The sequence below is a fragment of the Lacerta agilis genome, chromosome 11 (genome assembly GCF_009819535.1).
Source record: "Lacerta agilis isolate rLacAgi1 chromosome 11, rLacAgi1.pri, whole genome shotgun sequence".
Classification (NCBI taxonomy): domain Eukaryota; kingdom Metazoa; phylum Chordata; class Lepidosauria; order Squamata; family Lacertidae; genus Lacerta; species Lacerta agilis.
Window position 1 is genome coordinate 52,012,935 of NC_046322.1, and position 26,104 is coordinate 52,039,038.

The following is a 26,104-nucleotide window of genomic DNA, read 5'->3' on the forward strand; positions in this document are numbered from 1 at the left end:
CATCCCTCTGCAGAATCCAGGAATGAACCCTTCCGGTTCTTTGTCCAGCAAAAAAGGCGCGGGATTCTGAACCCCCGTCTCCCCCTTCTACGTCCTTCCTGCCTGCTCCCTTGGAGCGTGGGAACCTGACCCTGTTCCCCACTATCTCCTTGATGCTGAGGCTCTGCGATCTTGTCAGAGCCCCTGCACTGCCTTCTTGCCTCCAACTCCCCCTCCTCACTGGAGGAATGGTTGCTTCCAGCTGAGGAGGGGGAGGACGAGCTGGTGAAAAGCACAGGGGGTTCCCTATACTGCAAACGCTCCTGTGATTCTACCAACCGCGGGGAGGGGGGTTTCCTGACAATACAAAAAATATATATCACTCAGTACAATATTGGGTAAAAAAATAAACAATAAACTATTCAAATAAGCTAAACTACTTTAACAGCTTAAACTAAGCACCATTGCACAAAACAATGCAAATAAGCTAGGTTAATTAAAGGACTGAAACTAAACAGAAGAGAAAAGAATACAAAAAGTAGGAGTGGCATTTGGTCTGAGACTCAATCTTCAACACCCAAGGACCTCGCCCCACCTACCACCTGGGATAATTCAGTTGCTCTCACTCTGCCTCTCACACAGATGGACTTTATACCCACCATTATTGCGGGTTTTCACAACACATGGAGGTCCTTCTAAACTCTCCCATCAGAGAACATATATTCACCCAAGCTGGGAGCCATTAAACAAGGCTTTAGGGAGAAGACGCCTCACTCTTCTGGGGTCCTGGCTCCCACCAAAGAGCAAATTCAAAAGGAAATAAATAAATTTTTGTTATAGCAGTTGAATCGTATAAGCTCAGGGGCTAGGAAAGAGGAGAACCTAGTCTAGGTGTTCATTCAAGGCAAAAGAGCAGCAACAATGAATGTAGCCTGAGAAGAAAGGCCAAGGCTCACAAGTTCACGAGTAGGAGAAAGGCTCCAAAACTATTCCAATAAGTCCCCTCCTCCAGCCTTTTAATAGGGACAGAGAAAGCTCAGTTACTCATGAGAATCCCTCTTCCTGTGGATTCCTGGCCTGAAGATTCCTGGCCTCCTACAGGTTGGCAGGGCAGTTTCCTCTATCCGGGAGACATTGCAAACCCATTATCTTACTGAGGAGTAATCATTACAGAAATGATGTAGTCATTTATATTTAAATATAAAATACTAATAATATTTATGAGCAAAGCCTGGCAGTGTCATCCTCATGGTTCTGATTAGCATTTCCTTTTATGAGTCATTTTGGTATTTGGCAAAGTAATTGACAATAGTGTTTTGACACCGTTATTTGGGGGAAATATAGAGTCAGTTATAACGAACATGAAGTCAATTTACAGAGCTTTTGTTTTTACTGCACCACATGCCTGCTTAAATTGAGCAGCTTGTATACTTCACCAATGACAATCAAAGTTTTTAAATGATATACATGACACTAATAATCTTGCCGAAAGTATTTACTTGTGATATTTCAAGTTCTGAATAATGAGTTTCTATATAACAGATGTTTGTGAACGGATATGTTAGACTATTGTGCAGGTCAAGACCTGCATGTCAGTTTGAGCGAGAACACCGTTCTAATATGTTTCATTCTAGAAGCTGGTGGGACTTAAAAATAAATTGCCACAAGACTATCCACATGCACTTGCATGCTTGTTCGGTAACATACATTATATCTATTAAGGTTTGTTTCCAAGACAGTTACTGCATTGCCAAGAATGCTCTGACATAAGTAAGTGACTTCACAAATAGGTAAATATTATAAGGCTGCTAAAAGAGCTCACTTGCAGAAAACACCCCTCTGAATCTATGGTAAGGCTGTTAGGGCCAAATTGGATGCAATATTGAACCTGCTATATTGCATGTTGGCAGGCACATAGTAAGTAGTCACTCTGTAGGATTGGGACAAGGGCAGCAGGGGAGGAGGGAATTTAAGCCTCAATCTCCTGGTTCTGATCCTGGCAAAAATCACCTTCTGCACTCCAGCTGGTCCCATCTCCTCCTGGCAAACAGAAGGGGAAGAAATGGAGGCAGTGAGAGATTTTACTTTCTTGGGCTCCATGATCAATGTAGATGGTGACAGCAGTCATGAAATTAAAAGAACCTCCTTCTTGGGAGAAAAGCCATGACAAACCTAGACAGCATCATAAAAAGCAGAGACATCACCTTGCTGACAAAGGTCCATATAGTTAAAGCTATGGTTTCCCCAGCAGTGATGTATGCAAGTAAGAGCTGGACCATAAAGAAGGCTGATCGACGAAGAATTGGTGCTTTTGAATTATGGTGCTGGAGGAGACTCTCGAGAGTCCCATGGACTGCAAGAAGATCAAACCTATCCATTCTGAAGGAAATCAGCCCTGAGTGCACATTGGAAGGACAGATCCTGAAGCTGAGGCTCCAATACTTTGGCTACCTCATGAGAAGAGAAGATTCCCTGGAAAAGACCCTGATGTTGGGAAAGACTGAGGGCACAAGGAGAAGGGGACAACAGAGAACGAGATGGTTGGACAGTTTTTTCGAAGCTAATAACATGAGTTTGATCAAACTGCGGGAGGCAGTGGAAGACAGGAGTGCTTGGCATGCTGTGGTCCATTGGGTCACGAAGAGTTGGACATGACTAAATGACCTCCCAGCACCTCCAAACTCCAGGTTAACCCAGAAAAGGCTCATGCTGTGTGATAAATGTAACTTGACTTAGCATGGGATCCTAACCCATGCATGCTAGTGGACACTAGAGCAAGGGTTCCCATCATTGAAACAGGAATTCCCCCCTCTCCTCCTCTTGTGTGTTCCCTCTATATCTGCTCTGGAGGGTTGGGAGAACTCCCAGGACAGATTTAGGAAGGTGCACAGAGGGAAGAGATGGGGAAATCTTTCTCTTGGTGGAACCTTAACCTTTGTGCTAGTTGGATATAAGCGGTGGCTCTGAGTGTGAGAGCATAAACTAAAAGTTTAACAATGTGGGGTTTACCTGTGGGGTGAAACACATTTTACCACATCTGAACAAAACCCTTTTATTCATAGAAAAAACAGCAGGGAGACATGAGAATATGATAGCTGTCAGTCTCTTCAGTTCCTTCCGTGCTCCCACCAAAGGGCCCACAAAATCAAAATGTTTTCAACTCAAAGTATTTGGAGAATCCAATGGCTCTGTGAATTAATCCTCCAAATTTCATGGACTCTGATCATGTGGATTTGAAAAGTATTTAATGCCTTAATTCTGATTATATTTATGTCACAGCTCTCAAAGCCTTGCCTCAATTGTCCCTTAGAAACTGATTTGGAGGTGTTAAACTAATTAATATGAAAATGCAAATCTAATTAATGCTAACCAACAATGCAAATTTAAATCTTAGTTCCAAAACCAATTTACATTAAAGATTAGTCCATTCCGAACCAGTTCTTTTGGCCCTCTGGTTTTTCTTTAAATGTAACCAAGAAACTGCACAGTCTTTTAAAGTGACTGAACAGGTCTTTTAGTGACAGGACATCAAAAATATGTTGGACCCGCTCACCTTAGAAGAGAAGGTCATTTTGCTTCCATTTCTTGGCCTGCATTGTGAAATATGTAGATAAATCACCATGACTCAGAGGCATATAAAAATACTACAGGTCCAAGAGGTCAAGCCAAGAATATTAAAGCAATTGAATGTGTGGCACAAGAGGAATGAATTTCAAGACACAGTCGCTGCCACTAGTAATATAACCCCATCCTTCTTGGCAAGTATGGCAGGGAAATTATTTCTGCTAATAAAAAAAAAAAATGCCTACTGTGATGTGTGCATTGGATTTAAATGTTTTGTGTCTTTCTGACTGACCTGGCAAATGCACATTAAAGCTCTACAATTTTCCTGTCGTGTTCTGCAAAATTATCTTAAACTGTTTCCATCCATTTTCATGAATAAAATAATTCTGTGTCCTCCCCACTTATCTAGAGAAATCTGCCAGTATTTAGTTATAGGCTCTGATCTGACTAAAAGAGAAATATTTTCTTCACTAGTCCCCCTCAATTATTGAAGATGCAATGCCTGAACATTAATGTTCTTAAAAGTATGGGTGGGGAGGGGAAAGGATAAGATGACTAGAGCATGAGACTCTTAATGTCAGGGTCATGGGTTCAAGCCCTGTGTTGGGCGAAAGATTCCAGCATTGCAGGTGGTTGGACTAGATGATTCTAATGGTTCCTTCCAACTCTATGATTCTATGACATCCATGACATCTATGAATGCTCCCATTCCCCATTCCTTCCCCTCTGCTTTGCTCTTTTGTCAACGTTCTCTATACAGGAATAGAGAATGGGGGAACGCAGGTGGTGCTATGGTCTAAACCATCATCTTCATTGCTTTGAGCCTCACAATGGTGGGCGGATCTATCATTGATTGTGTGCTTGTTTATTCGGGATGTGGGTGGCGCTGTGGTGTAAACCACTGAGCCTCTTAGGCTTGCCGATCAGAAGGTCAGTGGTTCGAATCCCTGTGACAGTGTGAGCTCCTGCTACTCTGTCCCAGCTCCTGCCAACCTAGAAGTTCGAAAGCACACCAGTGCAAGAAGATAAATAGGTACTGCTGCTGTGGGAAGGTAAATTGCGTTTATGTGCACTCTGCTTTCTGTCACTGTGTCCCATTGTGTCAGAAGCAGTTTAGTCCTGCTGGCCACATGACCCAGAAAGCTGTCTGTGGACAAACGCTGGCTCCCTCAGCCCGAAAGCGAGATGAGCGCCGCAACCCCATAGTCACCTTTGACTGGACCTAAATGTCCAGGGGTCCTTTATCTTTTTACCTTTATACAGGGATACTTTGGGATAGGGAAAACACAGTATTTCAAAATAAATTCACATGAACTTTGGATAAAAAGTCTTATTTTTGCATCAGCTCTGTGGGTGCCCAGAATAATTTATTCATGTATTTGATTTATATCCCACCTTTCCTTCAAGGAGCTCCATGTGGCGTACATGGTTCTACCGCATCTCATTTAATCCCCACAATAACCCTGTGAGGTAGGTTAGTCTGCGAATAGAGCCTAAATTCCTCAAGCTCCTTGGCATCTAGGATGGTACTTGGTGGTGCTGAGGGTACCAGAAAGAAACACATACATTTTTGGATTGAGATTCAGCCTAGAGGAGAACTTCAGAAGAAACATTGCTCACTTTGTAATAATGCTTTGTGTGAGCATTTTGAGACGGACAAGTTCATATTCTGAAATAAATCATTTTGAACTTTGTTACCACCTCTACTAATGAGCAGTTACTCTCCTTTTGGCTCATTCTAGCAAATGCATTATAATTAGCCAATGCTAGCAATTAGTCGTTAATCACATTTGTTGAAACCTTCTATTATGACTAAGACTGTGCTATTCGCATTGCTGTACATCCCCATGAAATGCCACCTCAAGCCTCCATATTCAACACTGGGGAAGCTGTTATGCTTAATTGTAGTATATGTGCTTTTTGACCACTGTGCTGTGAAATATGCAAATTAATGAAAACTAAAGAATTGCTGAGCTTGGGAACAAAATAACACACCTAATCATCTTTAGATACTTCAGAATGGCTTCCGCGGTACTTGCAGCTTGCTTTATACCTCTCAGGAAGGTTAAAAGTTTAAACTTAAACATTTTATACCTTCCAAATTGCCAAAACAACTGCACAGCTGGGTTAGATTACGGTCACATTAATTGATTTGTAATGATAGTAATAGAAAATACACCATTAGTCTATTTAACTTCTGTGCTTTAGAGAGTAAAGAGAGAAGCTGGTTTTATTCCTACTTCGGAAGGGACAATTTACCATCTCTATATGGGCACATAAGTAGTTTAATGCTTTTCTGGAGTTCTTTAGTATCTTCAGTAAGTATAAAAGGATGGCTTGAAACCCTTCTCCACTGTATCATTTTTGGAGAGGGAATAATAAAAGAGAGAGCTGGCCTTAGATTTGTAGGCATTCTGGTGTTTAAATTATCTGTCTTCATTGAGAAGCATGAGGTCTGAAAAGAAAGTGAAAAATAAAAATTCAATAAAAATGTTTTGTAAGAGACACTGAAAAATACTGCTGAAGTTCTCTGCCCTCTAATGTGCACCATTGTGTTTGTGCGCGCGCACGTTTGTTTCCAATTTCTCTGACGAGAGAGAAAGAAATGTGAGAAGTTTCACTGTACAGTGGGAAAAAACTCAAAATGAAGTTCAGAATGTTAATAAAAGTCGTATCTATACTAGGGCACAAGGGTGCATTTTTACATCGGGAAGAGTTTAATGGGATTTTGAAGGAGAGTTTTTAATATATATATATCTAAAGAGAGATAAAATGTTGACGGGAAGATGGAAAAGGAACATTGCTTTATTTCCAGCATGAAGGTCTGCATTCGGGGCACTTAGGGTGAAAGACAGAAGGTGCCCCCTAAAACAGGATCGTGGTTGCAGTTCTCAAGCTGCACACCCTTTTGATCCTAATGGATACATGCAAGAGAACTACAGTGTTGCCCCGCTAGACGAATGCCTCGCTAGACGAAAAACTCGCTAGACGAAAGGCATTCGCTAGCAGAAGGCTGCCCTGCAAGACAAAATTGTCAATGGGGCTGCCTCGCAAGACAATTTTCTTTTCATCGCGCGAAAACCGCTATTGCATTGGTGCTTCGCTAGACGAAAAAATCGCTAGGCGAAGATACTCGCAGAACGAATTATTTTCGTTTAGTGAGGCACCACTGTATGTCTCTTTCTCTTTCTCTTTCTCTTTCTCTTTCTTCTCCCTCTGTGTGTGTGTGTGTTTGGAGAATGTCCCCACTGTTATTTCCACATCAAATCATCCTGTACATTTGGGTGTGCTGTGGTAGATTTATAGGTGTGTACACTATGCTCAAGGGACGCGGGTGGTGCTGTGGTCTAAATTCTTGGGCTTGCTGACCGGAAGGCTGGTGGTTCGAATCCCCGCAACGGGGTGAGCTCCCGTTGCTCTGTCCCAGCTCCTGCCCACCTAGCAGTTCGAAAGCACATCAAAAGTGCAAGTAGATAAATAGGTACCGCTCCAGCGGGAAGGTAAACAGTGTTTCCGTGCGATGCTCTGGTTTTGCCAGAAGCAGCTTAGTCGTGCTGGCTACATGACCCAGAAAAACTGTCTGCGGACAAATGTTGGCTCCCTTGGCCAGTAAAGTGAGATGAGCGCCATGACCCCAGAGTTTTTTGTGACTGGACTTAACTGTCAGGGGTCCTTTACCTTTACCTTTTTAGACTATGCTCAGAGTTAGAGCTCTCTGTGTCTGAGGCTTCCCCAATTTATTGCTAGACATGTTTAACAGAGAAGATATATTTGAAACATTGCTACAAACAATGAATTGCCATTGTTGAATTCTAGGATTTTTGTGTGTTGTGTTTGAACTCTTAATTTCTCCTAGACTTCAGAGTCAGTGGAGGATGGTCCATTAGGGCTCGGCTCACCAACTTGGTGCCCATGTTAGACCTTCACTGGCATCCCAAATAAAGCCACCAGACTCTGTGCTTCCTTTATTTTATTTTTTAAAAAGTAAATATCTAGTCCTTCTGGAAAAAAAACTTATGAACTGTTATGTTCAAATTTTAGGCAATTTCTGTTAAATGTGCCAGCCTTGCTGCTCCTCCCTGTCACTGAGTACAGCACATCTTGGTCCATCCCCAACCATCCTATGGCTACCTCCTATGACCTTTCCATCGTACTTTAACTAGGTAGCAGTACTGTAACCCCCTTAGCATGATAAAGGTAGTGCTAGGTCTTTCTATCCATGGTTGGATTTATTAGTTTACAAAATACATGCATTATGCAGAAGAGTTTGATTTTGGGACATTCACACCACCTCTGCTTTGTGTGTCCTATTATTAATCATTTCCTTCTGCATCCTTTTTTTAAACATATATTTTCTTAAAGATCTCTTGGTTTACCAAAGTATGTGCAATCTCTCTTTTTTCATGTTACATTTTCTACAGACCAGTTTCATTTGTTGAGACATTAGTGTTACATTAGGAAGAAAAGGGGGAAAGAGGTGGGGGGCATGGTGAATGGGGTTGGGGTTGGGGTGTCAATGTTTCTGTTTTACTTAACGTATGTGTGGGGTTTTGTGTCAGCTTCGCTTGTGCAGGTTCTCTTTACTCTTCACTTGAGTTCCTTTGGTGGTAAGAGAGGTTGGGGTTGGCCTAGGGCAGGCATAGGCAACCTTCGGCTCTCCAGATGTTTTGGCCTACAACTCCCATGATCCCTAGCTAACAGGACCAGTTGTCAGGGATGATGGGAATTGTAGTCCAAAACATCTGGAGAGCCGAAGGTTGCCTATGCCTGGCCTAGGGTGTGGTTGCTTGTTTGTGATTGACTGTGGTGAACTTTGTTTTCATGTGTGAGTGGGGTGGGTGGGTGTTTTTGAATCCAGTTAGCCATATTGATTCGTATGCTGTTGGTGGATTCTTGTCGTTGTCTTGTTGAGCTGTTGTATGTGATAAAAGGGAGCCATACCGGGGTGAAGGCGTCTTCTTCCATTTCCCCCCGTGTCAGTTTCAGTTTATTGGTTAGTTTTCGAATAAGGCTGTTTCCCATACTATTTGGTACCATTGGTCCATGCTTGCTCCTGACAGGTCTCTCCAGTGTCTGGCTATGATGTTTCTGGCTGCTGAGAATAGGTGGGTTATGGGCTCTTTGTGATGTGAGTGGGCATTATTATCTTGGAAGATATTTAGTAGGGCCAGTTCTGGGGTGACTTCTAATACTTGCTTAGTTCTAGATACTGGTAGGTAGCTGTGTTGGTCTGTTGTAGTCAAAACAAAATTTTAAAAAAATTCATTCCAGTAGCACCTTTGAGACCAACTAAATTTGTCATTGGTATGAGCCTTTGTGTGCATGCCCACTTCTTCAGATACACTGAAACAGATGTCACCAGACCCTTATATATAGCGAGAGGGTGGGGAGGGGTATTACTCAGAAGGGTTGTGGGAATGGGTGATAGGCTGATAGGTGTGGTAAACCAGTTGACAACTGTTAACTACTGCAATTAGTCTTACAGGAAAAAGCAGGGATGATATGGCCAAAAATAGCTTTATCATGTATAATGAGATAAGAATCAATGTCTCTATTCAGACCAGGTCTCTCCATGGTTTTAAGTTTGGTAATTAATTGTAATTCAGCAACTTCACTTTCCGGTCTATTTCTGACATTCTTTTCTAATAACTTGCTTAGTTATATTGCATATTTCTCATATGGTTGTTGTCCAGACCAGTTGGATTTTGGGCAGCATATTCACAATCGCTCACCATTATTTAAATGTAAATACAGTGGTACCTCGACTTACGAAGTTAATCCGTTCTGAAGGCATGCTCATAAGTTGAATCTTTGTAAGTCGAAGGTGCCATCTCGGAATGGCAAAAAAAAAATTATATGTCGAAAAAAACCGCATTCAAAACTTCGTAAGTCGAGGTACCGTGCCGCTGCTTTCCCTTCGCAAGTCGAAAATTTCAGAAGCGGCAGCCATTTTTTCGCCCACCCATTTGCCATCTGCCCAGATCCACTATAGCCTCGCTTATAGTTTAACACTTGCTGGATCCAGGGGTCAGATCAGTCTCAGCATACAGTCTGCTCCCCTTACCCACTTACCCACCCCGAAAAAGATATCATAACAATATTTTTAAACAATTATTCTGGACCCTGCCTGCCCCAACTATCCCCCCCAGTTAGCTTAATAGATCTTTTAAAAGCATCAAATATAATGGCGTACCTGGGATGTGGAACCCATTGCAAGGGGGTGGGGAGATTCTTAGTAAAATATCTTGAGAAATGAAAGAATGGGGCAGAAACTAATAGATGAAATCCCACTGAGATAAATCAAAGGAAGGAAATGTGACTTAGTAGCAGGATGAAGTGAGTGAGAATTAGCTGAAATCCATCTGCGCCAGGCGAAAGTAGCTCTGGACTGAAATCCCCATCAAACATTGATGTGAACTGTAAACTAGAACATCTAGGGCTTTTACACTTACAAGATTGAATGTATTGCCCTCGCTGTACTTGAGGGACGATTCCAACAGATTCCACACAAAAACACATGTCCCTGTGGAGATGGCCGTCCCAAATCGGTGGCGCATACCCTCCTGGCTGGCACTCTTTATAAAGACTTGAGGAATGAGATTATCACCTCCCTTTTATCGTCCATTCCTGGTCGCCAACCACTGCTACAGTTTCCTTTCTCTTGGTAGATCAAGATGAGCAGGTGACAGCCAAGGTTGCAAGGTTTTTAGCGGGGCAATCGGAATAAGAGCTGCCATTTGGCTATTGACTAAAAACCCCAAAATGTATTTTATATAATGGACTTTTTATTTCTATTGTTCGTATATCGTATTGTTGTTTTATTGCTCTGGCCTATGGCTGACCCAAATAAAGATTCATTCATCCATCCATCCATCCATCCATCCATCTAGGGCTCTAGGTTGCCTATCCCCAATCTATGTATTGTAATTACCAGCAAACGCCAGTTGATTATGACGTTGGCACTGCTAGTCCAGGCTACGAGACTCAGAAGTCCTAAGGGGCACAAAAAAAATGGCTGCAAACCTGCTGGACCTGTTAGCTCCCTTCCCTTATACAAGTGGGGAGCCACTGCGGAAAATGCCCTTTCTAATGTTTCCATCACAAAGGAGGCCCTCCGAGGATGATCTCTGGGTCCGGGTCGCTTCATATGGGGAGAGGCGCTCCTTGAGTTATTGCAGTCCTGAGCTGTTCAAGGCTTTATAGGTCAAAACCAGCACTTTGAATTGGGCCCAGAAACTATTATGTCTTTTGTGTTTTTCTCTTGAACTTTTATGCTATGAACGGATGTCGGGATGTACAGGGCAGTATGAGATGTACGGACGAAGGGCAGTATACAAAACTAAGAAAAGAGTTAATTAACAAACATTTTAAATGATTAAAACCACTTAGTAGCAGTGCCATCCCTGCCTCTGCTTTGTAGCTGGTGCTGCACCCAGGAGATGTAGATTGGATGCAGATGTCCCAAGACTACTGATGCTCTTGGTGGCTTGGGCTGGCTTGCCTAATGGTAAGAGGCTCAGCAGGTGCTAAGCTAACAGAAGGGAGGAAGAAGCTGTAGGTCTATGGCCCTATCTCTCCCTTGTTTGCCTCCTTGCCACAAATATTAGCCTCTTGTTTCCTGGACAATCCATCTTGGGCTACTTGGAGAATCTGTCTCCTTTGCACAAAAATGATTCTGTTAGGTTACACTTTGTTCTGTATGTGTGTGTCGCTGTGATGTAAAAGAGGAAAAGCAACGATAAAAAATATTAAAGTTGTGATTTGTGAGGACAAAAAGATCCTAGAAACAGCAACGCAGCAAGGAGAAAGGAACAATGATTGGAATAGAGCACTCATAAATGCTACGTAAGGGAAAAGCAGAAGAGGATGTGGAAAGAAGAAGAAGAAGAAGAAGAAGAGTTTGGATTTGATATCCCGCTTTTCACTACCCGAAGGAGTCTCAAAGCGGCTAACATTCTCCTTTCCCTTCCTCCCCCACAACAAACACTCTGTGAGGTGAGTGGGGCTGAGAGACTTCAGAGAAGTGTGACTAGCCCAAGGTCACCCAGCAGCTGCATGTGGAGGAGTGCAGAAACGAACCCGGTTCCCCAGATTACGAGTCTGCCGCTCTTAACCACTACACCAAACTGAAGGACACAAAAGGAAGGGTTTGTTAGAAAAAAACAAGATGTTTACAATACGATTGATACAATGGCAAAGTGTACATCTCAGCAAGGCTTACAAAGAACCATAGAGGAGGGGGGAATTCTATTGAAGAATGCTCTAAACAGCTGATGACAGGCTTCTGACGACATCCTGTTTTGAAAACCTTCCTCAGATGATAACACCTGGAAAGTGTTTCAAGGTGCTATTGACATTTTCACAACTGGGTGGACTTCAGGAATGTTTATCTCTCCAGAGAAATTACTCACTTCCAAGAAAATAATGCCAGTGGAAAGGTCCAAAATTATGAACTGGTGATGTCTTCCACAGCCCTCCCATAACATCCAATATGTTGAGTCCCAAAAACAGGACGTGGGTCTTCCTGTCTATGCTCCCATGCGAGTCACGTGACCTGCGCAAGATCATGGAAGCCCAAAGATGTGCTTTTCCATGCTCACATGGGGGGACGGGACGATGAGGTGTCTTGTGTTTTTTCTGGGACACTTGTGGGGTATGCCTTCCATATGTTGGGGGCTCAGCTTCTGCAGCAGAACCTCTTTAGACTCCCCGTACACTTAGAATCCAGGGAGATATGGGTTCTAGATCACACAGGGAACCTATACAAGCTCAGCCTTGAGGGAGCTGTGGGGAAAAATAATGGTATTCCAAGGGAACAAGTGGGAACAGGGAGTGCAACACCACTTTTCCCCTCATGTGATCTAGCAGACAGGCATATACACATGAAAATGATAACGAAAATAGTAATAGTAGAGATTTATATTTCTGCTCCTTAACCTTTAAAGGGTAAATCATTTCTCATACCCACTGCTCATGCGCCTCCATCCCCATCGTTCAGCCCAGACAGTGAGGTCCAGCTCCGAGGGCCTTCTGGCGGTTCCCTCACTGCGAGAAGTGAGGTTACAGGGAACCAGGCAGAAGGTCTTCTCGGTAGTGGCACCCGCCCTGTGGAACACCCTCTCATCAGATGTCAAGGAAATAAGCAACTATCTGACTTTTAGAAGACATCTGGAGGCAGCCCTGGTTAGGGAATTTTTAAATGTTTGATGTTTTATTGTATTTTTAATATTCTGTTGGGAGGCACCCAGAGTACCTGGGCAGGCCCAGCCAGATGGGCGGGGTATAAATAATAAAGTTGTTGTTGTTGTTGTTGTTGTTGTTGTTGTTGTGTTTGTTGTTTGAATAGCAATGTCCATCAACTTGGGGGGTACTCAAATATTTTATTGGGTTATGGTTACAGATCGTGGCCCCTAGCAGTTGGCTCCTATGGCTTAGAATGACCACCTGAAAAGGGCTTTGTGGATTGAACATTTGATTGGAAAAAAACTCCACGGATTATTGTTCAACAGGATATAAACTGGATAGCTAATATGGGGCCTTCAAACTGTGTATATTTTGAGGAAACTTCCCTAAAGCAGAACACTTCCAACTCATTATTGGAAGTTGACTTTGAAATAGCTGTCCGTATAGAAACTGAACTTCTTAAAACTGAAGTCTAGGCCCATGATATTTTCCATATTGAAGCTCAATAAGAGTACAAAACGCATGTAACCAAGAGGTGAAGTGCACAATAGCAAGAACATCTTTCCCCTCATAGAAATAATACTTAGAGGTCACACTATTGTAAAATCCCCTGAACGCACTGGATAGGAGAATAAAGAGATGTAGGCCGCTCGTTCCCTGCTGCAGTTTTCCTGCTCTGGTGAAAGAAAAAAAAGTAAACTACACAGAAACACAGCCCTGACAATGTAAGGTGTTGAAGCTACAAATAGCTTCCATCCTTTAATACGCAGCTATTGTGTGATTTCAGTTGACACTGGGATCATATTCTATCTTCACGGAGTAAAGGGAGAGGAGAAAAAGAATGGGGTTCAGCAGAAATCAGGCCTTTTTACAAGACCTGTTGCTGTTGCTATTATTAGGCCTGGTTTCCAGTGTAAGCATGAAGCTCAGAGCTGTCAACCTTCCTTTTTTTTCTTGCATTGGAAAAGGCCATAGCTGTCAACTTTCCCTTTTTTGCAATGGGAAACGGCGCTGGAATAAGGGAATTTCCCGCAAAAAAGGGAAAGTTGACAGCTGTGATGAAGCTTAACATATTTATCGGTTCAATAAAAAAAGACTCGGTAGTAGAAGGCTGATCGCCGAAGAATTGATGCTTTTGAATTATGGTGCTGGAGGAGACCCTTGAGAGTCCCATGGACTGCAAGAAGATCTAACCTATCCATTCTTAAAGAAATCAGCCCTGAGTGCTCACTGGAAGGACAGATCCTGAAGTTGAGGCTCCAGTACTTTGGCCACCTCATGAGAAGAGAAGACTCCCTAGAAAAGACCCTGATGTTGGGGAAGATGGAGGGCACAAGGAGGAGGGGATGACAGAGGATGAGATGGTTGGACAGTGTTCTCAAAGCGACTAGCATGAGTTTGGCCAAACTGCGAGAGGCAGTGAAGGATAGGCGTGCCTGGCGTGCTCTAGTCCATGGGGTCACAAAGAGTCGGACACGACTGAACAATAACAACAACAGTAGAAAGGCAATGGTGGAAATCAAGCTGCTTAGCTTGGAAGGATAGGGCAAGACAGAGCGAGGATTTTGCAAGTATTTTTGGAGGACCATCAGCGGCACACAGGGAGGAAAATGGTGAGGAGCTGGGAGCTGTAGAAGTTTGATGAAGTCCCAGAGATGTTATTGGTGTCTGGGGTTGGGGCACAGTGGAGCTAGTGAATGAAATTTTGCAAGTAATGTGTGAACAGATGGCACATTAGAATTAGATGACAAGTATGGAGAGGAAGATTTTTATTTTATTTTTGCATTTTAATGTGAACCTACCTAATTTGTAGACCTGTACATGCCTCCCCCATGGCATGATCCCCAGTCCCAAATCTGAGCTGGGTTGATGCGGCACCCCATCTTTCCTGGATCCCCGAACCAAATGCAGGTCTTGCACAGTACAGTGGTACCTTGGGTTACATACGCTTCATGTTACAGACGCCGCTAACCCAGAAATATCGTTTCAGGATAAGAACAGAAATCGTGCTCTGGCCGGCGCAGTGGCAGCAGGAGATCCCATTAGCTAAAGTGGTGCTTCAGGTTAAGAACAGTTTCAGGTTAAGAATGGACCTCCAGAACGAATTAAGTTCTTAACCCGAGGTACCACTGTACTTAATTAGGATATAAAACCTGGTTTGAACATGCAGTTGGGATGGTGATGGAGAAGAAGACACATGCAGGCTGCCTGAATTTATTTGTTCTTCTTCCCCATTTACGCCGACTAGCTTCCTGCCCCCAGTTGACAACCCTGGATCGCTCCCAATGAACTGGATCTAACGCACTCCAGCTGAATTCTGGGTTGACCCGAATGCAGTTTGCAACGCAGTTACCCAACCAAAAACAATGTACAAGAATGCTATATTAGGGAAAGTTTACATTAAAATGTATATTGCAGTGAAAATAATATTAAAAATGCATTCTATTAAGGGAAATTGCTTCCAAAATGGTGCATGTTAGGCAAAATCATGTAGATAAATGGGTGTATTAGGACTCCCCCCCCCAAAAAAAAATCACAAACTGAAATGTGGCAAACTGAACTTTAGGGTTGTTGTTTTTTTAATTGAATGAAGCCAAAATTTAGATATTTGCCCATCCTTAATAACAAGTTAAATGGTTAAGAGCTATTCACTGGCCCTTAGATATTTCCCCCCAAAATGAAAATATCTGCTGATGGGCAGTCAGTTATGCAGAATGTTTGAACTTAAACCTGAATCTTCAATAATATGAGAATTATTACGACTACATTTTTAATTTATGTTTATAATACCAATGTACATTATGGTGATGATGAGGCACCTGTTTCTAGGGTTAACTAATCCGATCAGCTCCAGTAGCATCTCATTTCAAATAATTATGACGGAATCCAAAAGAACTTATCACTGTAACTTTGTGCTAATTTGAAAGAAGAATGGGTGCTTTGCTACGTTGTAGCCACATGCATAGTAAACAGACATGCGGCACAAAGCACTTTCAGCTCTGAATGGCAAAGGTCCATCTGTAACGCTGAGATGCAGGTGTTCTGTTCTGGTGAACAACCAAGCCTCCTAATTACCAACATTAAGCTGGATTAGGTCTTGCCATCTGAAATGAGACGGAGCAGTGCAAATGTAATGAGGACAGCAGATACTTCTTAAAGGTATGAAGCACAAGCCTTCCAGGCAAACTTACACAAGAAGTGTGACAAGGGTGCAAAATCATGTGGCGCTCTCCTGGTGATTTGAACGAAGCTTTGAATGAAGCAGAAACTAAATAAGAACCATATTGGCCTTGCCTAAATTCAAACCCCAACAGTCTACTACCCTTAGTATCGCATGAGAGCTCTTGGACTAAAATTGTCAACCCAAAGCTTACTTTTTTTCTGGTTAATCACCACAACAGTTATTAACACTGGGCAAATAATTTAATTAGACAGCACCTATATGATCTCAAGTGACAGAATAATTTGGCCACGATTGGGAAATTTGTCCATGGTATGATTATTCTCCACCTAATCATTTTACACTTGGGCACCCTATTGGCAAAATTTAACAATTCCCAAATACAGATGCGCTTTCACTGTCGCAAGATTGAATATACTGCCTTTGGCTGTACTTGAGGGTCGATTTCAGAAAATTCCGCTGGAAAAATGGTTACGTCCATGTGGAGATGGCAGTATAGAGACAGTGGCCCATGTGCTTCTGGCTTGCACTCTTTATAAAGATTTGAGGAGTGAGGTTATCACCCCTACTATTGTCCACGCTGGGTCGCTCAACCTACTGTGTCCTTTCTTTTAGCAGATCCAGATGATCAGGTGACAGCAAAAACTGTGAGGTTTTTAGCGGGGGCAGCTTCAATAAGATCTGTTATTTGATTATTGATGTAAACCTCCTGTCAGGGGGCTGCCCTCGCCTCACGGCAAGGAGTTGCCAGTGCTGTATCAGTATCGCGAGCCCCCGCCTCAACTGCTGAGTAATTCATCTTCCTCCAGTGAGGAAGGCAGTGATCCCCTAGTGGGGAGGGAGATGGGACTGGGAAGTAGGAGTCAGGGCTCTGGCAAGGGAAGAGAGCCCATGCACGGGCGCCGGCCAAGTCTCACTATCTGAAGGTTGCTGAGTAAGACGGAAAATGACTCTGAAGGTGCGTGAGTAAATGGATGCCTCAAAACTAAATAAATGCCTCGAAAACGAATGGATGCCTCGAATCTGAACTGGAACCACTTGTAACCTCCTGCACTATCATTTAGTAATAAAGGAAACCAAACCAAGGATATTGTCTAAGCATGAGATAAGAAACCCTTGTCGTGTTTTTCCGACAGAAATTAAAAATCCTGAAACCTTTACCCTTTTCCCCAATTGACAACAGACACCGAATCTTTCTTTTGTGGCTTTGGCCAAACCCGCATAGGCTCGTTTTCTAGCCCTAAGCTAAGTTTCCCTAAGCTCTCAGTCCCTGCGCGCCAAATCTTCCGCGATACTAAACTAAATAAAACTAGACCGATAAATCTTCCGCAAATCTAGCCCTGAGCTAAACCTAAGAGCCTAACTAAAACCTCACCGAAAGATCTTCCGCAAACTAAACCTAACTAAAAGAAACCCATCCAGCCCGTCCAGCCCGCTCCCAAAACCCTTAAACTAAACTTGACCTAACTGAAAGAACTAAAGAAAAAACGCGCCTAAGCGGGGAGCCTCAGCCTTTTATTTAGGAACAGGTATGACATCACGATCAATATTTTAACCAATAAAACCACTGTTGCTGCCCTCCAAAAAGGCGGGAAGCAGAATAAACGTCCATTGATAACTTGAAAAACCACTGGAACTACAAATTAAAGGCGGAGTAATCCTAATGGCAAAATGCCTCTTCATTCTTACTTCCACTTTCACTTTTAAGTGGAAGGATACGAAAAGTAGTTCTTAATAACCATTAAAATAAACAAATAACCGCGGATCTTTAACGGATCCACGAAGTGTATTCCGACAGACAAATAGTGTTTGAAACTGATGAACAATTTGCACTATGCCACGGAGGCAGGTGCCCCATCACTAGGAGAGCGTGAAAAAGACAGAGAGAGAACTTCTGCTCCCCCAGTTCGTTCTCTGATCTTCAGTCACCCCTTTGGATTCCAGTTCTCTCTGTAAAAAATTGCCATTAGGATAAGCATGACAAGATCCCATTCAATGCTGCCCACGGAAAAGCCTTCTACCCCATTTGGAATGTTTTCGAGCTTTTTATGAATCATGCCAGGAAGACGTTTGTGCCGGAGACAACACATCTCTAAATGCCCTTGCTCTCTGAAGCTGTTGCTGGCAGTACGATACTTCCAGTGGGCTACAGATATCTATACTTATCAAACCTTTATTAGGCATTTACAAGTAAAATCGCGAGAGAGAGAAAAATCACATACAGGAACTTTAAAATATATGCACAAAGAAACAACACTTAAACTCATAGGCTGATTGTATGTGTGTATTAGTAAAATCTAGAATTTCCTCCTGTTGAAGTACTCCTTGAAGCACTGCTGCCAAAAACTCGGCTACCCCCGCAGTCACCCCTTGGTCAATGTCAGAGAGACAGAATCCAACACTTCCACCATGCTGCGGTTTCAAACCGTCCAAAAGGGGGGACAACACGCGTTCACGCAGCGTACTGTGTAGTGGACAATAAAAGAGAATATGTTCTACATTGTCCGGGACATTCAGGGAACATCTGCAGTATCTCTTGTTTCTGGGAATATTCTGATATCTACCCCCTGACAAATGCCGAGGGAAAGATATTCAGTCAGGCCAACATAAATGCCCTACGTTGGGCTGGTATTATTAGTTTAGTAACATAGTCGACCCTGCTATCTAGGATATTTAAATCAGAATATGGGGGAGCAAATTTTATTTACAGCTGCCGCAATATTTTGTCTCTCAACATCCTTTAGTCTAATTAGGACATTGTGAAGGATATGTTGCTCGCTTGAATTATACAAGGGCTCCAGCGTTGGCTGCAGATATCATGGCCGGGGCAGAGCAAAGTAATTGTGTGTTAAATTCCTTCAGGACAACCTTGATCCTTTGGATGTGCAAAGGTCCCGCCTGGTCCTCTTCTGATAGTGCCTGGCTTTCAAAGGCATGTCTTTCCTATTCTTGGCTGCCTTTGGACAGCTTTGAAGAGCCACTCTGGGGCTTCCCTGGCCACGCAAAAGCATTTTGCAGGCAGCCAGAGATTGGAGGAGGCTTGAAACCTTCTGATCCCTGGCTCCCTTTGACATTTTCTCATGGCCAGCAGCTTCCTCTGCTGAGGTAAACCGTTACAATCTGGAGATTGGGGGTTTGAATTCTCATGATACCAGGCTGCAAATGTTTGCCATAGTCAGGAGAAGTCCTGGCAGGATTTTTCCTGCCGTATGAAGCTAGTTGGACATGTGGTCTGGAGAAAATATTATACTCTGTTTTGCATTCTAATTCAAGCTGGAGAAGAACTGGGAGGTTGCAATAGTCATCTCTTTTCTTAGGAATGCATTCCGAACTAGGGCTGGGCAAATTTGTCGATTCCAGTTTCTGATTCTTCCAGTTTTACATTCAGTTCTTCATATTTCCCATCAGTTCATGATGTTTTTAAAAGGCCTCATGAGAATCTATTGGCAAAGTTGCCTAATATAGGTAAAGGTAAAGGGACATAGCAAGGGGGGCGGGGGGGGGCAGTCCGCCCTGGGTTCCATAATGGAAGGGGTGACAAATTATAAAGGAACAATTTAATTTTTTTTTTAAATGCCTGCTCCAATGGTCTTATCTTACTATAGCTATATAGCTATAGTATAGCTATATAGTATAGGGTTATATAGCTATATATGAAATTTCATGCATATCGGTTAATATCTTGACCCTCCTCCACCAAAATAGCTGTTCACTTGGCTGTTTTCCTATGTCATGAAGGCTGAAATTTCAGTTCCCAACCCTTACTGTTCCCAACCCTAACCCCATGGAAAGCCATCTAATGAGACTTTAATTTGATTTTGAGATGTTTTTAGGAGGTAATTTAATTATTGTTTGATTTTATACCAATGTTATGTATCTGATGTTAGCCACCCTGAGCCCGACTTTGGCCGGGGAGGGTGGGATATATAAAAAAGTTTTTTTTTTAAAAAATACTTGTTATTATTCCTTTGTAAGAAAATATGAAATAACTTAAACCATTTTTGCGGTGGGGGGGGAATCAATGGGGCGGGTTGACAAGACATTTCCGCACCGGGTACCACCTGACCTTCCCATGCCTGGGGAGGGGGTGAGAATTTTTTTTTGCCCCCGGGTACCAATTTACCTTGCTACACCCCTGTCCCTGACCATTAGGTCCAGTCGTGTCCGACTCTAGGGTTGCGGCACTCATCTCGCTTTACTGGCCAAGGGAGCCGGTGTACAACTTCCAGGTCATGTGGCCAGCATGACTAAGCCACTTCTGGTGAACCAGAGCAGTGCACGGAAGCCCTGTTCACCTTCCTGCCGGAGCGGTACCTATTTATCTGCTTACACTTTGACATGCTTTTGAACTGCTAGGTTGGCAGGAGCAGGGACCGAGTAATGGGAGCTCACCCCGTTGCGGGGATTTGAACCGCCGACCTTCTGATCGGCAAGCCCTAGACTCTGTGGTTTAACCCACAGCGCCACCATATCCTTGTTGCATAATATACACGTTTGCCAAGCCCTTTTCCACAATATACTGCATTTTGCATGCTTTTCACAAACACATGCGTTTCCCCTCAGTATACCACCTTTGCACGTGTTGCACGGCTAGATAACTGCACTGCAAAATTTGTAGAAGCGTGAATCTGGAAGGACAACTGTATTTCAGTTTTTGTATTATTTCAGAACGTGTGAATTAGGTCGATTCACAATGAATTTGGCAGAATACCTATGAATCAACCCCTCTCCCAATCCCATTCTGAATCCCTGAAGCTCATATCCAGCCCCAGGGCTGAGGACTTTTAGTAACATCTCTACCCAATAGATAGACAGGTTGTGTAACCCTATTCTTAATAAATGTTCAACTAACTCCCTAATTCCAACAGGAATATTCCAAAGAGTTTGTGTGAACATTACCGTTGTAATAAACGTCTGCAGCAGATTGGCATGCAGCCTTCCAGTGACTAATTGTATGAAATAATAATCACACAATGCTTCGAAACAGAACTATTGTTCCAGATATCTTCCATATCCAAACTTTCTTTTTTTTGTAATGTGTAGGAGAAAAACATTAGCTACACAGGGAATAAAATTGTGGTGTCATTTCCCCACATAAATTAGCTGCACAGTTAAAACCTGAATCCATTAAGTCAAACTAGTTAAATTACTGGTACAATATATCACATAATTATTGAATTAAAACTAGGAGTAATTATGCTAATAGGCAGGCATCATGTCATAGAAAGCGAAGTATCATTTTCCAGACAAAAAAAACACTTTTTCTGAAGTATTATGGGCAGGTGTTGTACTGGTGTTTTCAATTCAAGTGCTTTATTCAGTTCATGTTAATTGTTTCCAGTGATTATAAAGCATCCGTACAGAAATATATTCCAAGACAAGGGAACTGTTCTCAAGGGAACCAGTTCTTTGACACTGCTATTGGCAAGCATACAGTGAATTAGTATATGATCAGCATACAACTTTTTGACATAGGAAACTGCATAACAGGCCCTCGGGGGGAAACCAATCTACCTTCAGAACCTCTGTCCAAGGACCGACTAATGATCTTAATACTTCTCCTTGAAACATTTGGTGACTGGGTTGGCTCCTTTCCCCCTATATAGCAGAGGATTTAGCAAAGCGCCTGTCAGTTCTTGGGTTCCTTTTTTTAAATTTCTTTTTATTATTAAAGATTTTCTTGGTTTACAAAGGTGTGAAATGTCTCTCGTATTTTTCCATGTAACATTTTTACAGAACAATTTTGGTTGTTGAACATTAGGGAGGGAAGGGGGAAGGAGGTGGGTGGGGTGGGTGAGTTTCTATTTTCCTTAGTATATGTAGGATTTGGTGTCAGTGTCATTTGTGTTGATTCTCTGTTGTTTGCTTGTGTTTCTTTGGCGGTGAGAGGTCAGGATTGGCGTAGGGTGTGATTGTTCATTTGTGGTTGGCTGTGGTGGTCTTTGGTTTCCTGTGTGAGTGGGGGGTGGGTGTTTTGGATCAGGTTAGCCATATTGATTTGTATGCTGTCAGTAGATTTTTGTCATTATCTTGTTGGGCTGTGTGTGTGATGAAGGGGGACCCTACGGGGGTGAAGGTGTCTTCTTCTGTTTGTCCCGTGCTAGTTTTAGGTTGCTGGTAGTTCTTGGGTTCCTTGATGGTAAAATCTGCTCAGCAACTTAAAAATCTTTTGGAAATAGGTAGGGAAATTGCCTCCCTAGAATCTGCAGCTTCTCTAAACCTAGACCTTCCCGCCAGTTACCTCAGTGAGAAGAAAGAAGGAGCTGTGGGGAAACGCACAAAGCCTGTGTTTTCCACCACCTAAGAGAGTGTGCGGGTAGTGGCGGAGAAAATCCCCAACAGGAATTAAGATTGCCGGAAAAAATATCAACAACCTCAGATATGCTGATGATACTACCTTGATGGCAGAAGTGAGGAAGAATTGAAGAACCTTTTAATGAGGGTGAAAGAAGAGAGCGCAAAATATGGTCTGAAGCTCAACATCAAAAAACTAAGATCATGGCCACTGGTCCCATCACCCTGGCAAATAGAAGGGGAAGAAATGGAGGCAGTGAGAGATTTCACTTTCTTGGGTTCCATGATCACTGCAGATGGTGACAGCAGTCACGAAATCAGAAGACGCCTGCTTCTTGGGAGAAAAGCAATGACAAACCTAGACAGCATCTTAAAAAGCAAAGACATCACCTTGCCGACAAAAGTCCGTATAGTTAAAGCTATGGTTTTCCCAGTAGTAATGTACGGAAGTGAGAGCTGGACCATAAAGAAGGCTGATCGCCGTAGAATTGATGCTTTTGAATTATGGTGCTGGAGGAGACTCTTGAGAGTCCCGTGGACTGCAAGAAGATCAAACCTATCCATTCTCAAAGAAATCAGCCCTGAGTACTCACTAGAAGGACAGATCCTGAAGTTGAGGCTCCAGTACTTTGGCCACCTCATGAGAAGAGTAGACTCCCTAGAAAAGACCCTGATGTGGGAAAGATGGAGGGCACAAGGAGAAGGGGACGACAGAGGATGAGATGGTTGGACAGTGTTCTTGAAGCTACTAACATGAGTTTGGCCAAACTGCGAGAGGCAGTGAAGGATAGGCGTGCCTGGCGTACTGGTCCATGGGGTCACGAAGAGTCGGACACGACTGAACGACTGAACACTAATAATTAATAATAATAATAATAATAATAAAATAGCAAAAAAGAGGTTGGGAACCACTGCTCTGCCCTTCACAAGATTGAATGTATTGCCGTCGGCTGTACTTGAGGGGCGATTCTAACAGATTCCACATGGAAAACGCTTATGTCCCTTTGGAGATGGTAGTCCTGAATTGGGGGTGCATGCTCTCCTGGCTTGCACTCTTTATAAAGACTTGAAGAATGAGATTATCTCCCCTCTTTTATTGTCCATTCCGGGTCGCCCAGCCACTGCCACAGTGTCCTTTCTCTTGGTAGATCAAGACGAGCAGGTGACAGCAAAGGTTGCAAGGTTTTTAGCTGGGGCAATCAGAATAAGGCCCACTATTTGACTATTGATCCAAAACCCTACAATGTATTTATATAATTACTTTTATTTCTATTCTTTGTATTGTATTGTTGTTTTATTGCTATGGCCGATGGCTGAGGCAAATGAAGATTCATTCATTCATTCATTCATTCATTCATTCATTCATTCATTCACTTGCTCTACCCCAATTGCTTGGTGTTTTTCTGTTCCATTGGTGCATTCTGCTGGTGTGCTGAATGGGCATTCTGCAGGTGCCCCAACAAAGAAAATCTATGTATTTCCCTCTCCACTTGGAAAAATCAGCTGAACAGTAATTCAGTTTATTCTGTGTTTAGTTCTGAACCTGTTGTGCAAGAGAAGCTGGGATGGAGGATTTGACCTCTTCCCTGCCTCAAATCTGGGTGTCACAATATTCAGTCTGCATGGTGACTGGAGTGGCCGCCGGGACCACATAAACCGGTCCTGAGTGATCTGCATTGGCTCCCACTACGTTTCTGAGCACAATTAACGGTGTTGGTGTTGACCTTTAAAGCCCTAAACGGCCTCAGTCCTGTATACCTGAAGGAGCGTCTCTACCCCCATCATTCAGCCCGGACACTGAGATCCAGCGCCGAGGGCCTTCTGGCGGTTCCCTCACTGCGAGAAGCAAAACTACAGGGAACCAGGCAGAGGGCCTTCTCGGTAGTGGCGCCCGACCTGTGGAACGCCCTCCCGTCAGAAGTCAAGGGAATAAACAACTACCTGACATTCAGAAAATACCTAAAGGCAGCCCTGTTTAGGGAAGTTTTTAATTTGTGACTCTGTATTGTATTTTGGTATTTGTTGGAGGCCGCCAGAGTGGCTGGGGAGACCCGGCCAGATGGGCGGGGTATAATAATAAATTATTATTATTATTATTTATTTTAAGTAAACAGAGCAAGTCACAGGGAGTTGTGTTTGAGACCCAGACATATGAAGCATGGTGACATCATTCATTAGAGCTACTGATTTAATACTGAACAGTGTTTAATATTTACATCTTTATTTATTGCCTTAATACTCACTATATTAAGAGATGCTTTTCACATTATCCAAGCCGAAAATGTACAGCAAGATCACCAGTGATTTAATATAAGTTATGCCATAACTGGGTTAAAAAAAAAAAATCATTATTATCATTCTGATATATCTCACCAAAATTATAAGCAACTTTCCCTCTTTTAATGCATGGGATATTTAAGGTTTCAAAGTGAACAAATTGTGCTGAAATCTTGATTTCGCCTCTCCTGTATTTTCGGTTCTTTTCTAAACTAGAGCGCTGCAGGTAATGGAACAGCTTAATGTTGCATTTTCTCTTTTGACAGCCTAGGCTAGAGTTTTTGTTTCAAGTACTCTATAATCATTTCCCATATAATTATGCACTCGTGCCAGATGTTAAGCAAAAGCATGTTTAGAGCTGGGAGTGTTTGTTTCAAATAGCATGTTCTGTATGCGTGCCAACTTACCTGCCCCTTTCGAAGAAGAAACAAACCTGGCTGCGACACGATTGCAGCATATGGCCGTAACTAAAGCATTGTGGCTTATTTAGCTTTAAACTAATTTCCTTTGTTCTTTAAGATCCTGAAAGCTTCGTCTCCAAGCATGCAGCTGTCAGTCATCAAGGAGCAATTCATGCAGATGCATTCCTCTTTATGTGATTCTTTCAAAAGAAGCCTTTCCAGAAAGCACATAGGCTTAATGTGTCTCCAGTTATATCAGAAAACAGGAAATATTAATGTGCATGACCCCTCCCCCTTTATGGCATCCTCCAGATCAGGGGTAGGCAACCTAAGGCCCAGGGGCCGGATGCAGCCCAATTGCCTTCTCAATCTGGCCCGTGGGTGGTCGGGAATCAGAGTGTTTTTACATGAGTAGAATGTGTCCTTTTATTTAAAATGCATCTCTGGGTTATTTGTGGGGCCTGCCTGGTGTTTTTACATGAGTAGAATGTGTGCTTCTATTTAAAATGCATCTCTGGGTTATTTGTGGGGCATAGGAATTCGTTCACCCCCTAGGTACCGGTAGACATTATAGCGAAATGATGATGAAATGAGGATATGTAGACTTGTCGACTTATGCTTATAAGTAAGATTTGGTTATATGTTTGGGTGGACAGGAAGTCAATGGGGGTGGTGGTGGGGGTTTCCCCCCCTTTTTTTTCTTTCTTTTTTATTCCTTATGTATATATTCAAGTATATGTATAAGTTTTTTTCCCTCTTTTTTTTTGTTTTTTCCTAGTTTTTTGGATGAAGTTACTTTTAGATGTATGGTATATAATATTAGAGTATTATACAAATTGTATGGTATATACGACTAAAATATTACATAAAATAATACGGATTTGTGCGCAGATACAAACCTAAAGAGTAAGGAGAATTTGAACAAATAATTGAACAAAATGATAACAAAATACGACAATAGCCTTATGTTTAAAATCTTTATTTTTATTGTATCTGGAATGTTGTATTTTATTTGTACTTGGAATACTTACCGTATATATTTGTAAAATATTGTATAAATGATTAATAAATTCCATTTAAAAAAAAAAAAGGAATTCGTTCAACCCCCCCCCACCCACCCAAATATAGTCTGGCCCACCACATGATCTGAGGGACAGTGGACCGGCCCACAGCTGAAAAAGGTTGCTGACCCCCTGCTCCAGATCATAACGTGATCCTTGACTAG